The sequence below is a fragment of the Dipodomys merriami genome, unplaced genomic scaffold (genome assembly GCF_024711535.1).
Source record: "Dipodomys merriami isolate MVZ:Mamm:240054 unplaced genomic scaffold, mDipMer1.0.p SCAF_1024, whole genome shotgun sequence".
NCBI classification, from domain to species: domain Eukaryota; kingdom Metazoa; phylum Chordata; class Mammalia; order Rodentia; family Heteromyidae; genus Dipodomys; species Dipodomys merriami.
This window is the reverse complement of record NW_027202299.1, coordinates 252,706-267,107: the sequence shown is the minus strand read 5'-3', so window position 1 is coordinate 267,107 and position 14,402 is coordinate 252,706. Positions and strand designations below refer to the sequence as shown.

The 14,402-nt window shown below is 40.3% G+C and overlaps 1 pseudogene; it reads right to left on the bottom strand.

Moving 5' to 3' along the window:
• Nucleotides 1–1,523: 1,523 nt before the first annotated feature.
• The window catches only part of LOC138809255 (myelin protein zero-like protein 3 pseudogene), a 35,051-nt pseudogene continuing 22,172 nt past the window's right edge, over nucleotides 1,524–14,402 (bottom strand).

Genomic DNA, 14,402 nt, shown 5'->3' with positions numbered 1-14,402 from the left:
CAGAGAAGAGTGAGGATATAATTAGAGAAGTGGAGGGATATAAAGGAGACGTGAAAAACTTAAAAATAAAAAAAATTAAAATATTATATAGGTATAAATAGTACTGCTATTAAAGAATGTAAGTCTAAGAGGTTTTGAATTGATGAATATATTTCTTGATTAATTGTGTACTCTGTGGGGGATAAGATCTAATAATCAACTACAAGTAATCTGAGGATGTACAGAACAGCAATTAAGTCATACAAAGAAGAATGAAAGAGACAAAAAGGTGAAAAGAATGAGGAAGAAAAAAAGATTAAAAGTTAAATAGAGCTAAACAAAAAACAAAAAAATAAATGTTTTTTTTTAAAAAAGAAAGAAAACATGCACACACACATATACCCCTAAAATAAAAATTATAAGAGGGAGAAAAAAAGTTACTAGAAAACAATTTTTTAAAGGTAAGAATTAAAAGAAGTTTTAGAAAAAAAACTTATGAAAGTTAAAATTTTTTTTTTTTGATTTTTTTGGGTAGGGTTAGGAAAGTCCTGTATTTCCCTTGTGTCCATAACCAGCCTCTTGTTGGAGTCTCTGGTCTTCTTGTGGTGTTTTATTTTCCTGTGGCTTGGTTGGTTTCTTAAGTCAGTTTGTTTGAGAAGGCACAAAAATGCTCTGCTTTACCCAGGATTTTGTGATCCTTCTCCCAGTCTTGTTCAATGGGAAGGAAATCTGTTTTGAGTATCACAAGAGGGAGATGGCTTGTTCCTCTACTTTGGAGATGCTGTGATGAGGCTAGGTTCTGGGTAGAGTGGAGGCCTTTCAGCAAAAAGTAGATTTTCCCTGAGGGGTTAGCTCCTGAGACACTCACAGAGCCCAGCCTGGAGCCATTCTCAGGATTTATGTTTACTGACTTTCAATTGATTGTAGAGGCTGCTAAAGGGATGGACAGACTGTTGCTCTGTTTCCTAGTGAAGAAAGCCACTCCTGGGCCTGGCAGCCTGAGCCGGGTGACTTTTCCCTGGGTTGAGCTGAGTCTGGCACGTCAGGTTAGGTTCTTGTGAGCTCCTAAATGACTCCAGTTTTCTTCCAAGGCCTGATTTGGAGCTAGCAGCTCAGCCAGGCCCTTGTCAGTATCAAAGATGGAGATCTCCAGTAGTGGGGGATGAGAGGTGGCTTCCCTCCTCTGCTCTCTGAGAAGGAGTGAGGACGTCAGGCTTCTACTCACGCCGAGTCTTGGTTCCTGGGCTGTCTCTGATCTGCTAACTGCAGGATGAAGATGTCTTCTCCTTGTCGGTTCTTGCTGGTGTTGAATAGAATCTGCTCACTTGCCGCATCTGGCTCTTTCATCCCGGACTCTCTGTGTTGCAGGTATGGCGGCTATGGCTGCAGCTGCTGCAGCCACAGCCATAGCCGCAAATGCTGGCAAGTGCTCAGATCTGTCTCCTTGCCAGGATTTTCCTTCTCTGGCCTAACTCTCTGTACTGTGATGGCACACTTGTGATTCTCTGACTTAGGTCTGTTCACTGGAACACTAAAACTGCTTTCTATGGGAGAGCTTGTTTAACCTCCAGTTTCTCCTCTGCCATCTTCCTGGAACTCCAAGACTTCTTCTTATAGCCAGACTTTCTCTGCTTTTTCATCTCTGCAGCCTTCCTTGATATTCTCACAAGCATCAGAACAATAACTACTGCTGAGGGAATGAAAACAAGAATAGAAAGAAGGGCCACAGAGGACAGCATGGTATCAAAACCCCTTTCTGTGATTGTTAGTTCCATCAGGGGGATGTCATGGTGCACATCTGGGAGATTCTTCACAGAACAGCTGAATGTCCTATTGTGTGGAGAGCTGCAGGGGCCAGACCAAAGATGGCACTGGCTTCCGCCTTCCGCCTTCCCGATGGCGAGTGCTCTCTGTGAATAACAACTCCTTATATGGCTATGGCTTGGCTACTGGCTTGCTTCTGTATTTGTGACCCTATTTGTATATGCCGCATGGCACCTCGGGATTGGCCATCCAGGAGGCTTATAACCGGAGTGCGGGTGCGGGGAAGGAGAAGCTTGCAGATGAGGTTCCCGAATAAACTGCTTTGAGAAGAATCCCGGGTCATGTCTTCCTTGCTGGTCGAGGTGGTCGCAACAGGTTAGGGTTGCTTATGCTTATGGATGTATCCCCTTTGTATACATTTCCAGCCCAGGAGATCTGATCCTGAAAAGTGCCTGCTGTGGTTGGGTACTGGAAAGACTGATAGTGAAATACAGATTTTGTGCGACTGCTGCTGGGAGGACGGTACTTACAGTCTATGGTCAGTTTGTCAGTGACATATGAAGATGACTTGAAGGTACATCTCAACTTGACATTTTCTCCAACATAACCTGGTAGGTCAAAAGCTGCACTAATCCTGCAAGAGTAGGATGCCTATCAGGGCAGAGAAGGTGCAGCCCTAGCCTCAAGCGGCTCTGATCAGCGGCATCCCGGCTGCTCCTCAGGTATCTGCCTAATTCTTTCTGATGGAGGCATGGAATTCCATTGTGTATATTTTCTTGATCCATTCATATACTGAGGGGCATCTGGTTGGTTCCATATCTTAGCTTTGGTAAATAATGCTGCAATAAACATGGTTGTGCTGGTAGTTTTAATATACTCCTTTCCAAAGTGGTTGAACAAGTTTACACTCCCCCCAACAATGCAGGACGTTCCCTTTGACCACATCCCCTCCAGCATAAGTGATTATAAAATTTGTGGCTTATAGCCATTCAAACTGGGGTGAGGTGGAATCTCAACATTGTCTTGATTTTCATTTCTTTTATGGCTAAAGAATTTGAGCATTTTTTCATGTGTCTATTGGCCATTCCTATTTCCTCTTCAGACCTTTCTCTTTAAGTCTTTAGCCCACTTATTTATCAGGCAGTTGTTTCTTTGAGGATTTGTTTTTGGAGGATTTAATTTTTTGAGGTCTAATTATATGTTAGATATGAGATCCTTGTCCATTGTAAGCCTAGTGAAGATCTTCTCCAAATCGTTGGGCTTTCTCTTGATCTTGATAGCTATGTCCTTGGTCGTGCAGAAGGTCTGCAGTTTCATGCAATCTCATTTGTCCAACCTTTCTTTGATTTTATGTGTTTCTGGGTCTTTATTAAGAAACTTTTGGCAAGTGCCATGAGCCCTGGAGTTTCTCCTTTTCCTTCCTGTAATGTTTTCAGGGTATCTTCTTGGGCTCTGAGGTCTTTGATCCCTTTGGAGTTGGTTCTTGTGCAGTGTGCTTTATAAGGGTCTAGTTTTAATTTTCTACAGGTGTGAAACAGTATATGTTTTATAAGTCATTGTCCATCTCTGTAGAGCCCTCCACAAGTTTATATGTATTTGTAGCTTGGGAAGGGAAATAAGAGTTAAATCAGGACAGTTGGAGGCTATGGTTTATAGGGCTCATTTGAGACGCTTTTGGAAGGAATGATAACTTTTTCCATCTGATGCACTACAGATGGCAGTCTTGGTACAGGAATTGAGTAGACTGCTATTGGATAGGAAGCTTGTACTGATTCCTCCTGATTTTCCCCTGAAGACAAGGAGGGTGAAGTAGCCATGGGCATGAATCTGTGTGGGGTTTGCAATAAATATCTATTGACTGTGTATTTCTAATTTCTGTTGCCACAGGCAAATGAATGAAAGGATTTTTCCTTTCGTACTTTAGCTGTAACTAGATATTTTTCATTTTCTAAATCTTATTTTATTGTGAAGATTCTATAGAAAGGCTACAGTTACATGAATAAGGCAATGAGTACATTTCTGGTCAAGCATTGTTACCCCTTCCCTTGTTTTTTTCTACTATCCCTTACCTTCTCCTCCACCCTTCCCCACCCAAAGTTGTAAAATTCATTTCTAACATACTGTCCTATGGATATCATTGTTGCAATGGGTCATCCTGTGTCCTTGTTTCAGCATTTTTGTTATTTTGGTTCCCCTCCCTAAATTAGAAAAATGTATATACAAGGTGCACGGTAACAAAGTCAAGTCAAAGTCAAAAGGGGATATATTGTAGGAGGAAGAATATACATGATATATTTAAAACAACAACAACAAATGAGCCCCAAAATATAGTACCTTGTTTATATACGACATTTAGTCTAAAACTCCTTAGACATATTAAGTTTGGACTATTTCTTTTTTTTTCTGCCAGTCTTGTGGTTTGAATTTGGGCACTCTACTGCTTAAGCCCCATTTGAGCTTATTCTGAGTAGTATATCTTATATAGAATGTGATAACTTTTCAGCCTGGGCAGGTTTCAAATAATGATCCTTAGATCTCAGCCTCTTGAATATCTAGGAGTACAAGCATGAGCCACCAGCACCTTGCTTGAATAATCCCACAGTTTTAACTACAGATGTTTTCATATCCCCTACCAACTATGCTTCCTGACCCTTTTTTAAAGTTATTTCTAAATAGCTTATGGAGGATTTTGAGCATTGCTTAATCATTTTTTCACTTTCATTACTAGTTGCACACTCAGAGGTTTGATGGAGTTACTTCCACACACACATATGATGTACTTGCTCATATTCACCCTGCCTTCCCAGTGTCCAGCCCCTTAATTCAAGGCCCAGAACCACTGTACACGTGCAAACATCCACTGACACTCTCAAACACACACACACACACACACACACACACACACACACACACACACACACACACACACACAGCAGAACAATTAGCAAAGGATATAATGTGGACCAGGAACTGCAAGGAAACATGGGAAGGTAGATTGTCTTTTCCCAGTTCCTCTGCCTTCCTCAATTCTCTGCTATTCCTTAGAACAATTCAAGCCTTACACAACTCACATCTGTCTGTTGTGAACAACCTGAGCCTGGATTCCAGTTTGCATTCATAGGAAGCTGCCGTTGCTTGGATAGCTGGTCCTCAGAGTAAGCAGAGGCTCTCAGGTCATGTTTTCTTTTTCCATGTGTAGTGTCAATGCAGACCCTGAGACAGTTAGCAGCATCTTGAAGTGTATTGACATCTGTGTGAGCTACAAGACTCACCTCAAAAAACTAGCAAAGGAAGTGGGATGCAAAGTAAAAATCCTGAACCAATGGACCTATAGGTGACTGAGAGTCAATTTCCACATTACTGAATAAATACAAGGGCAAGTCCATTTGAAGAGGCGTCTCCAAACATTTCATGGGCCCACATGACATGTCTGGCAGAAAGCCACTTGTGTGTGTGTGTGTGTGTGTGTGTGTGTGTGTGTGTGTGTGTGTGTGTGTGTGTGTGTGTGTGTGTGTGTGTGCCTGAAGGCTGGTCTGGGGCTCAGGCTCAGGCTGGGTGCTGCCTGTCCTTATGCATTTTTTGCTCCAGCCTAGTGTTCTACCACCTCAGCCACAGCTCCACTTTTGACTTTTTTGGTAATTGATTGGAGATGAGAATCTGATGGACTTTCCTACCCAGGCAGGCTTCAACTGTGACCTTCAGATCCCAGCCTCCTGAGAAGCTAGTATTAAAGAAGGGATGCACTGGCACCTGTCAAGAAGCCTCTTTTTGGGGGGGGGGTTGTCCGGTTGTGGGGCCTGAACTCTGGGCATGGGTGCTGTTCCTCAGCTCTTCAGCTCAAGGCTAGCACTATACCACTTGAACCACAGCGCCACTTCTGGCATTTTTCTGCTTATGTGGTGCTGAGGAATCGAACCCATGGCCTCAAGCATGCAAGGCATGTGCTCTACCACTGAGCCACCTACCCAGCCCAAGGAAGCCTCTTAAATAACAGATCTATTCATAGGGAGACAGGAATTGCCTCAGTCCAAGAGATGGTGTTGAGTTTTCATGTTTTGAAAGAATAATTACACTCAATAGCAAAGTATGAAGTAATATGGAAGGAAAGAAGGCAGCAAAATTTCATAAATCTGGGGTTGTGAAAGCCCATCGAACATGAGACTTTCATATAGGAATAAGAATAACATCTATGTGGCAACATTGAGGCTCACCCATATGGTCACATGTACTGTTTGAAGCCCTGTTCTCACATGATATGTTTCCAGAAATCTGGGATTCTGCTCTGTAGAAGATGTTTCCCAGTCACACTGGTAATTCTCTTAGTTCTGTTTTTCACACTTCTCATCCTTCATTCTTAGTATTATCCAAGTATCTTTTCCAATGCTGCTCCAGAAGATGCTTTCAATGTCACTGTAAGGATTCATTTAATAAGAGAAATATGTTTGAAGAACTTTAATACTTATATTAATAATATAATTACTAATAAAGACTAATATTCAAGAACTATTATAAGATCAATAAAACATGATTTGTAGCAGCTATGTGGCTTTGGTATTAAAGCTGATAGCAGACATGTATTCCTAGACCATTATGAATCTGTAGTTATTGCAATCTTACAATGAAAAAGTTCTTAAGAAAGAAAATGTCTTGATAATATAAGCAACCCAATAGTTGTTGAATAAGACCTATATAGTGAGGACTTCTGTTGAGCTGGTACAAACTGGTTCTTGCCCTGAAAGCATCACCTATCTGTTCTGAGAGTCAGTCAGGGTTAAGTAGGGACACATGCTTCCAGATGACTGATCTGCCTGGCATTCACTGCATAAGTCCATTCAGGCCCACAGCCCTATAACCAATATAGGACAACATTCAGAACAGTCTTCTTGTCTTTCAGATTCAAGCCTGTAATCCTAACTCATTAGCAGACTGATATCTGAGGATCACGGTTCAAAATCACCCTGGGAAGCAAAGTCTGCAAGATTCTTATCTCCAGTTAACCAGAAAAAAGCCACAAAGGTATAAACTGAGAAACAGTAAAGGGGTGTAATTGTCCCCCCAAAATGGATTCTTTACCTGACAACTGTTTAACTGACTTAACTGTTATTCCTCTGAACATCATCTTCCTAATAATATTTTTTTAAGAAAAGGAAAGATGAGGCTGGGAAGGTGGCTCAGTGGTAGAGTGCTTGCCTTGCATGCATAAGGCCCTGGATTCAATTGCTCATTACCACTTAAGCAGAAACTATGCTGGAAATCACGCTGTGGCTCAAGTGGTTGAGACTAGCCTTCAGCTGAAGAGATGAGGGACAGTGCCAAAGCCTAGAATTCAGGCCCATAACTGGAAAAAAGGAACAAAGCAAAAGAAATAAAAAGGAAGAGAGTTGTTGCCAGGCTCAATGGCCAATCCTCTAATCCTAGCTATTCATGAGGTTGAGGATCAGTGATTGAAGCCAACTTGGGCAGGAAAGCCTGTACGAATTCTATTTCCAATTATGTCCAAAAAACTAGAAGTAGAATTGTGGTTCCAGTGGTGAAGTAGTAGCCTTGAGGGGAAAAAATAAACTTCAGGGATAGTGTCCATTTCCTGAGTGCAAGAAAAGACATTATGAACTTGGTTTATCTGTAACTGTGATGCCTTTGTTACAGACGATTATGGACTGAAACTCTGAACACGGCATTCTAGGTCTGGCATTTTTGTGCACAAACTGTGTGCATAACCATCTTAACTCCTTTGCTATTCTATAGTTGCAGGTTTAATTATCTTCTCACCATGGAAGAGGTTTCAGTATTTACTTTCTCTAGAGTACCTGCTTCCTTGTCCTCTGCTCTTTACTCACTGACAGCAGTATTTTACCTGAGAACACAAAGAGGAGAATTGGCAAGACCTTGAAAGAAGGGAAGTTGCTAGAAGTGGGTGAGATGCTTGAGATAATGCCCAGGACCAGGTCAGAATTTTTTTGTGAAGACTTGCCATGGTGTGTCAATCTTTATCAATATGCTGAGGGTACTTGGACATAAAGAGGAGGCCTCAATGCCTACTGGTGTCATTCAGACTACACAGATATAAGCCAGCTAATCATGCTCTCACTTTCCCAACATGGAGTTTTGGTCCCTGCATGTCAAGGGAACTCAGGATCAAGCATGGACAGCTATCCACACAACATCCAGTTGTGACCTCTACATTGATACAGCATTGAAAGCAGTTCAGCATGAATCACATGGAGCTTGTCAAAATCATTGAAGGGATGGGAAAGTGGTTCTTTGTTGTATGGACCAAAGCAGAAAGATCACCATACAAGTTTCCTTTTAGAGACCCCACTTCTGTTCAATGGCCAAGAGAACATACATGAAAACCTCCAGAATGAGGAGGTATGTATACCCCTATGTTTCTAACCTGGACCCTTTACTGCATGATTTCCCAGAGCTTATGGAAACAATGAAACTAAATCTCTCGAAGATTTGGCACTGAAGTCCCTCAGAGACCATTGCCTACAACTGTGAGGAGAGCATAGGAGTTAAAATGGCCTGTCAGAGAGGGGAATACCCACAGAGTGTCTTCGTGACATCGCAGGCATCCAGGATTCAGATAATTTGGGAGGGGTTTTGAAAGCCTCTTTGGTGTGGATGGTGAAACATTGAAGCAGTTGGCACCGAGGATGGGAAAGCCAGTTGAAGAGTACATGGGTCCCATCAAGTCCCAAGATGGGCAGATCTACTATCAAGAGAGCTGGACATTGTGATGGATATGTTACATAACTGCTTTTGCTCATGGACAAGTCTTAGGCACATGTTATATTAGAGTGACTCTGCTGTCTACTACCACAAATGCATGGAAGAGAGATAGAAACTTGATACAGTTGCTGACATCATCAAGATCATCCTAAGGAAGAACTTGATAGACATTATCATCTGATTGTGTGTCTGGGTGATGGATGGGGGGATGTGTATGTGTGGAAACTAGGGCTTAAACTTTGGGCCTGGACACTGCCCCTGAGCTTCTTTGGCTCAAGACTTGCACTATAGCTCTTAAGCCATAGCTCCATTTCCAACTTTTGTGATATTTTATTGGAGTATCACAAGTACTTACTTACACGATAAACTTTAATTATGAGGTGATATGATTTTAAAGATGACATACTATACTACTATGCAAATGTAACATATAAAAATGGGAGTCAAAAAGACACTCTAAGGACTATGTAGGAGGTTTTATGAAAGCCGTGAAGTTATATCTAAAAAAAGTGTTATTAGAGACTTAGACAACAGTGTTAAATTTCTTGTACCGGATAAAAGAATGCAGTCAGTTATTTCTGTTTAAAGGTCTAATATTATTTTTTCTCTTTTTACTGTGTTTGTAATACATGCTACTAATATTAATATGTGTATTGGACTCAAGCTGATTTGTTGAATCTAGAAAAGTTTTGAGAGGTTGAACATCACCTCAATAGTACTCTGAAAGATGATATCTGGCCATGGAAGGGTTAAAACAGAGCTCCGGAGAGGGTTAAACTATTGCCCTTTCCATAGTGCTTTAAAGGCCTTGAAACCTGGGAGATAAAAGAGAAGTCTCCTTTCTCAAAACAATAAGGGAACCAGTGTTACTCACTGTGGTGGCTCTGATTGTAATATTGATGCTTCATTTTTGCATGTATCCATGGTAACCTTCCCAGTGTGAATTCAAATAAATATGATTGCTTGTGTGACCTGGAGCCCAGGTGCCATTGAGCCTTGGTACCCTGGGTCCTCATTGATTTTGTTCGTTTTGTCTACACTTGTCTGTGTATTTTCTAATATTCTTCAGCTTGGTATCCAATTGCACTGCCTTGGGTTACAATTAGCATCAAATAAGAATATTCTTGAACTGTAAAAGATAAAAAGCTTACAAACTTTCTTATCCCAAATGACTTCAAACCACAATCCTCAGATCTAAGCCTTCTGAGTAGCTAGGATTACAGGCATGGGCCCCTGGAAACCAGCATTCATAAGAACACTTGATGTCTTTCTTGGGCAATGTCTGCACATCTCAGTCCTCCTCAGCTCTGTTCCTTCCTGTTGCTCAAGCAGAGTCCAAAACTTTCACTCCTTTGTGTTCAAAATCCTTGAGGTTATTAAATTGACTTGCTCACCATATACCTCCTTTCTGTAAATCAATAGAAGGTTTTACTCCTTACCATCGATTAATTTTATTAACTAAATTAACTGGGATCCACACAGAGGTGACATGTCCTTTTCTGGATTGTACCCTGTACACCTATGTTTTACTTTATCTAATAAAGTTAACATTATTTACCTTGTTTGATGCTTCTTACTTTTTCCATATTTATTCCTTCTCACCTCTCTTTCCCTTGCACAGAAGGAAGAACCATTTGGAATGGTGAAGAGTGTGTTTTTAGTCATTCTCTGAAAAGCTTTACCAATGGATCCTGATTCCCAAGTCCTGTGTAACTGGCCTGTAAAGTCTTGTTCTTTAATCTCTCCTCAGCTTACACAAATGACCAATTTTATCTAAAAAAGGCTATAGGAGATGAGTTTAGGAATTCGTTTCTGGTTATCAGTCAGGAATCCTTATTACCTGGTCACTGTGCATAAGTTGTTTCTGTTTCATTTTTATTTGAATAGAACAAGCAGTGTGTACAATTAGTAGCCGAATTAGATTTACAAGTATTTTTTTTTTTTAATTCAGGGATAGCAGGCTCTCTTATTTGAACCACAGATCAACTTCTGCCCCACATACTTTTCTTTTGGTGGTAAATAGGACGGTGTCCCACAGGAAGCCAAGGGAACTACACAGTATCCTTAAATCTGAGGACTGCAGTTCACAGTCAGCCTGGACAGGAAAATCTATGAGCGTCTTATCTCCAACTAATCAGCAAAAAGTCAGAAGTTGAGCTGTGGTTGAAGTGGTACAGCAGCAACCTTGAGCATAAAAAAAGCTAAGTGAAAAAAAGATGTAGCACTAAGAAAACCACAAAATAATTTTTTTAAAAGTGGAAGAGAGCACAAAGAGTCTACTAAAAATGATAAAATGACCAAGAATCTGGTGGATCACACTTGTAATTCTACCTACTCAAAACACTGAAATTGAGGATCACCATTCCAAGCCAGCCAGGACAGGAAAGACCATTGTGTGCGTGTGTGTATGTGTGTGTGTGTGTGCATGAGTGTGTATGTGCCTTTCTGGGATATGAACTACAAGTATTTTTTGACCATTTCTGATCTTTTGGAGGTTAATTTGAGATAACAGTCTCATGAACTTTCCTTGCTCCTGACGTTGAATCACAATCAGCACAATTCAGGACCCTATGTTAATCTCTATACTTACTTCCAGCTAACCACCAAAACCAAAAACTGAACCAAAGTGCAACTGTTTTAGAGCATGCTATCCTTCAGCAAGATTGGTGAGGCCCTCAAAACAAGCCAGAGAACCAACAAATAAACAAGTGAATGTATGTGAAGAAGAAAAGAGTCAATGAGTTTTTAAAATATAGACGCATACCTTTAATCCAATCTGAAATCTAGGGATCACAGTTCGAAGCCTGCCTGGGCAGGAAAGCCCAACTAACTTGAGTGTGCTAGGCATGGGCTAGAACTTGAGATTTTTTGCTCAAGTTTAAAACTACTACTTACCGTCTCATGTGGTTAATTGGAGATTAGACTGATGGGCTTTCAAAGCCCAGACTGGCTTTAAACTGTAATCCTTAGATTTTAGGATACTGTGTAGTGCTATTGGTTTCCATGGGACTCTTATTTCCTATTAACCACCAAAAAATAAAAGATTGAAGTTAAGCTACGGCTCAAATAGTAGAGCCTGCTAGCTTTGAAATGAAAAACAAAATACCAAAAACAAAACAATCCTCAGCGAGAGTAAGTAGGCCTTGAATTCAAGCCTCTGCCCGCTCCCCCTCAAAAAAAAAACCCTCAAGAGTAGAGTTTTTGTTCGTGCTAGCTTTGAGCAAAAAAAAAAAAATGATTCAAATGGTTTTTCTTTCTTGCTATTTTTCTTAACATATTTATAAGATGATTTCTTTGTTGCTTTGCATGTCCCTTCCCCATGGTATTACCCTGTTTCACTGTATGTGATGATGTTATAATTTGTTGAGGGGAAGGGAGAAAATTGTTTAAATAGGGATACAGGTGGACCCATTGCAACAATGAGATGTACAAGATGTTATGTCAAAAAACGAACTTTACAACTTTCGCGTGGGGCGGGGGGTGTGGGGGGGATGGGAAAAAATGGGAAGGGGAAACAGAGGAGGCAACAATGCTTGATAAAAAATGTACTCATTACCTTGCTCAAGTAATTGTAACCCCTCTGTACAGAATTTTCACAATTAAAAAAAAGCCAAAACTCTCATGGACAGTGAAGTCAGTGAACTAGTGTGGCCTAAATGTATAGCTTGTTAGTTTTGATCTAAAAAACAAGCCAGGTGCCTCTGGCTCATGTGTGTAATCCTCGCTACTCAGGAAGCTTAGATCTGAAGATGACAATTGGAAGCCAGCCTAGGCTGAAAAGTCCCCTGGTGACTGTTTTGTCCAACTAAGTAGAAGTGGCACTGTGGCTGAAAGTGGTAGTGTGCCTGCTTTGTCCCTGAAGGCCGGTGCGTAGGCACTGAGTTCAAGCCCTACAATTGACAAAATCAATCAATCAATTAATTAATTAATTACTGAGCCTAAATGGGTATGCCCTAATAATAAAAGACATGAACTTTCAAAAAGGAGGAAGAGACAATCAAATAAATGAAAAGGTGCAAAAAGGAGGATATTGAAGCTTTCTAAATAAAAATTGTAATCCTACCTGTTCTGAGGACAGTGGTTCAAAACCAGCCTGGGCAGGAGACATTTTACTGTGTTCAATACTGAGGCTTGAACTTGCTATGCTTTGCTCATTGCTGGAGGTCTACTTCTTCCTACGTGTTGGTGCTTATTAGATATAATTGTCTCATTGACTTTGTTGCGCAAGACTGGCTTTGAACCATGATTCTCAAATTTCAGTCCTCTCTGTAATGCTCTTGGCTTGCTATTGATATTTTAATCTCCTATTAACCACAAAAGATGCAGAAGTTGAGCTATGGTTCAAGTAGTGAAACCAACTACCATTAAGGTAAAGGTAAATAAAACCTCAAGGAGACTCATCATGACTTAATTTCAAGACTTAACAACCACCACTCAATTAATCAAACAAACAAACAAAAAGAACCTCAGTCACATTTACCTGAGTTTGAGCCCTAGAAGAAGAGCTACAAAAAAGAGAAACAGCCTGTAGTTTACCTGTGGTCAAAGTTGTAGAGCATGGTACTTTCAAGAGGAAAGGAAAAACTGAGCATGAGAGCTAGTGCCTAAGAACAAATGACAAAAAAAAGAAATAATAAATAACTGAAAAGGTGAAAGAAGAGGTAATTAAAGATTTCTAAATGTTGACTCACAGTTATAATCCTGAAGGCTAAGGCCGCTGAAATCTGCAGATCATGGTTGAAAGCCATGTTGGGCAGGAAAGTACATGAAATTTGCTTCACTGTGTTCAGTTGAGGGACTTAAAGATGAAGTGTTTTGTTCATGGCTACAGGTCTACTATCTTCTGCCTATTAGTGTTTGACTGGAGATAAGAGTCTCATGGAATTTCTTTACAAGGCTGACTTTGAAATATAATCCTCCAATTTCTAGCCTCTCTTTACTGTCCTTGACTACCCATGGGACTCTTGCCTCATTTTAACCACATAAAAAAGGCAAAAGTTGAGCTGTGGCTCAAGTAGTATAGCCTTCTACCCTTCAATTAATTAAGTAAATCAATAAAACCTCAGAAAGAGATGGGAGGGATGAGAGCGAAAGTCAGAACATCTTACAATAAGCAAAAGGAAAGAAATGTAAATATCACCTGGAAGAAATAATTGTATTGTCAAAGCTTATAGAATTGTATTGTCAAAGCTTACAGAATTCACAAAATTTAGACCATGATAATGACAATTTACCTTGTGAAGGTTAAAATATATTTGTGACTTCAACTAAATATTACTTTTCCACAATTCTCTGCGATAAGAGAAATTTATGTAATCACCTAGTCACAATAATAATATAAACCTCAGAAAGAGTCACTAGGAATTAATTTCAACCCCCAACTCAACAAAATTTCCCAATGAGGGCCTTAAACAAAAATATACTATGAGCAGGAGCTGAGTTTTCACACTCTGAGCAAAAGCCAAATGAAACAAAAATTAGACAGTGGTAGACCTATGGCCCAAGTAATAAAGCAAGCTACTTTTCTTAATTTTAATTTAAATTTTTTGTGAACATACTGTACAGAGGGGTTACAATTACATGGGCAAGATAATGAGTACATTTTTTACCAGGCATTGCAGCCTCCTCCTTTGTTTACCCTTCACATCCCTTTCCAGCCTCCTCCCTGCCCTCCCACCGAATCCTCCCCCCACCCCCTGCACCAAAGTTGTAAATTTCGTTTTCGACATGACAACTTGTACTTTTCATTGTTGAAACAGGTCCACCTGTATCCTTAAACAACTTGTTTTTCACCATCTCCTCCACAAATTATACCGACATCAAATACAGTGAAAGCAGGGGTTATACTGTGGGGGAGGGACATACAAAGAAACAAAGAGATAATCTTTTAAATGCATTAGAAACAAATGAATGAAAGAAAAAACATT